This window comes from Apaloderma vittatum, unplaced genomic scaffold, assembly GCF_000703405.1.
Source record: "Apaloderma vittatum isolate BGI_N311 unplaced genomic scaffold, ASM70340v1 scaffold33670, whole genome shotgun sequence".
Classification (NCBI taxonomy): domain Eukaryota; kingdom Metazoa; phylum Chordata; class Aves; order Trogoniformes; family Trogonidae; genus Apaloderma; species Apaloderma vittatum.
This window is the reverse complement of record NW_009696828.1, coordinates 6,777-9,433: the sequence shown is the minus strand read 5'-3', so window position 1 is coordinate 9,433 and position 2,657 is coordinate 6,777. Positions and strand designations below refer to the sequence as shown.

Below are 2,657 nucleotides of genomic sequence, written 5' to 3'. Positions count from 1 at the left end.
CCCCCGGGGTCAGCTTGGTGGCCTCCTCTGGACTCGTCCCAACAGCTCCATGTCCCTCTTACGGTGGCCAGCGTGTGCCAGCGAGCAGTGTGACCGCTGGCATGGTGTGCCACCGCTGATGGTGAGTTTTGGCCTTGCTTAATGCGGAAGTTACACAACTAAGTCCTCTCTTTAAATTTAGACTGTGACTTGTGTCCCTCACTGAGGGAACTCACCAGGAAAGACGCTCTGGCAGGCCAGACTCCAGTTAAGCGGGTCTCAGGCCTCCCAGGATGAGTCCTGCATGCGAAGCCCAGCGCCGTTACAGCAGCTCCTCACCCTCCCGAAAGGAGCTGCTTTGACATGCAGCTGGAAGATTTGCCCCTTGCGATCATCTAGCCTGAGCAACTACTGTGAGACATTTGCTTAAAAATGAGAAAGTTCCACAAAACCACAGATTTTCTCCCTTCAAGTGCAAACCAGCTCCTGGGAAGTCTCAAGACTTTAGTCTTGGATTGTAGCAGAGAACCTGAGCCAGTTAAAGGTGTCCCTGCTCCCTGCACGGGGGGTTGGAGTTGATCAACTTTAAAGGCCCCCTCCAGCCCAACGCATTCTCTGATTCTGTGAAGTACAGAAATCCATGAGGAGGTGAAAGACTCAGAGCCCGCTGCGCCGTGCCCAGGGACCCGCCCTCCGCTCTAGAGCCACCCACCGAAACGCGATTACCCCCTCATTGCAGCCTCCAAGCAGGAGCCGTTGCCATCATTCAGAATCCTTCCCGAACTATTCCCTGCGGCATTAACCTCTGGCTGAAAAGGCCTCAGAACCAAACGAACGCAGGCGACGAATGTGACATCTCAGAAGGACGCTGGGACGGGGAAGTAGATGCCCGCCCTGTGGAGCAGGCACAGGGTGCAGAAGCGAGCACATGCGGGGAAGAACCCGGACGAGGGGTGGGTTAGGGGAGGAAATCCACGTAGCTTAGGGAGAAGTAACTCCTTTTAGACCCTGTTAGGCCACAATTTGCCAACGGAGGCACCAAACATGCAGGTTAAGTGATGTCAACACCGCATACGGAGCTTGCTGAAGATTTTTTTGATTGTTCCTCAGCCAAGGCTCTTAAGAAAAGCAAGCTGCCACAGCATAAGGTGGCACGTCCTTTAGTGGGCAAAGGAGTAGTTCAGCCCCAGAACAAGCAGAGGGAGGTTCTCCCAGTGACCCCGGCACAGAGCAGCTCTCCTGTGAGGGCCAGGACTTGGTGACTGACGAGCAGGAGCAGAAGTGACAAACACTGTTTGGAGAGAAACTGCTGGTGGCACCCAGCTGGGCGTCGGGGCAGCCACAGCAAAGCCAACTACCCACAGGGTACTGGGAGTTTACAGAGTTGACTGCAGAATGACATGGAAGGTGAAATTTGCTCCACGTGTAAATGGATTCAAGAAAGAAACAAATAACTCTAAAATTAAAGGCCTCTGGCTCAGAAAGTGCTAAAACACAGGTCATTGTAGCCTGGAGCAGGATTCTGGGAGGAATCACTTTTGTGCTTTTCTTCTCCTGTGCTCTTGGCATTCCCGGTGCCTTGTGTCAGACGCGGCATCAGACCAGCCAGAACCTTGCGCTGACTTCGTTAAGTTTATTTTTACGCTACTGGATGATGCTTAAACTGAATAAAAGTAATATAATCCCCACTGCAGGTAAAAAATGCAACAAGCTTAAAAGGAAATTGTGATTCTCTAGTCATTAGCGGAAGCTCTCTGAGAACACCGGCACACTGCTCTGCAATGCCATTTCACTTTTGAGGATGAGCTATTAGAAAAGATGGGAGAACATATAGATCACCTTCCGCCATGGCATAAACTCATCATATGCCCACATGTGCAACACTGCACACAGTGCTCCTCTCCTCTACCTTAAAAATGGCACAGGGGAAATAAAAAAGGCCCAGAGGAGTGTGAGAACGATTGCCACTAGGATTCTTCAGCTCGGAAGGAAGATAACTGATACATACTGGCCTGCCGGAACGGTAGAGAAAGAGTGAATAGGACACAGTTCCCCACTGCATCTCAGAAGATCCCAGGAAATTTTCAAGAAACAGTATTAAACTAAACAGAGTGACTGATTATGGAACCTAATGCCACAAAAAAGTTCCAGATGATTTTATAGAGGATCATTCTATTGATGATCTCGATGCAAATACCCGGCTCAAGACATCCCTACAGGACACTGGTATGTTCTGAACCAGCAGCAGCCTCCCTCGCTGCTTCCTACCCTGTGAGAGAACTAAAACAATACTGGGCGAGAGCAAAGCACTGCAACCAGGATGAGAGGTTCTAGTTTTGCGAAATTTTGGCATTCGGGCGAGAAAGAATCTGTAAAATGGAAGTTTGGAGAACAAAAGGGTGGATGCAAAGCTCTAGAGATGTGGCTATAAAGGAGGTAAATGAACACTACAAGGTGACGAGCTCCTCTCTCGTTCCTGTGTGCGTATCAACACGTGAGCCAAGTCCCAGACAAAACCAGTAACGCACAAGTGTTCCGTCCCAGGTGGGACAAGAAGATACCTTTCCTGTGTAGACACCAGACATCCCGAGTGGACAGACACCGTGAGGACAAAAGCAGCTTCTCACCTACCACGAGTGGGTATCCAGTAGTAAGTGCAACACAAAGCTGTCGGGGGG

At 50.4% G+C, this 2,657-nt stretch overlaps 1 protein-coding gene across 1 annotated transcript in view; it reads right to left on the bottom strand.

Annotated features, from left to right (window-relative positions):
• LOC104279176 (protein scribble homolog) overlaps nucleotides 1-2,657 on the bottom strand; it is a 9,886-nt gene that overhangs the window by 971 nt on the left and 6,258 nt on the right. The gene's annotated exons all lie outside the window — the stretch shown is intronic.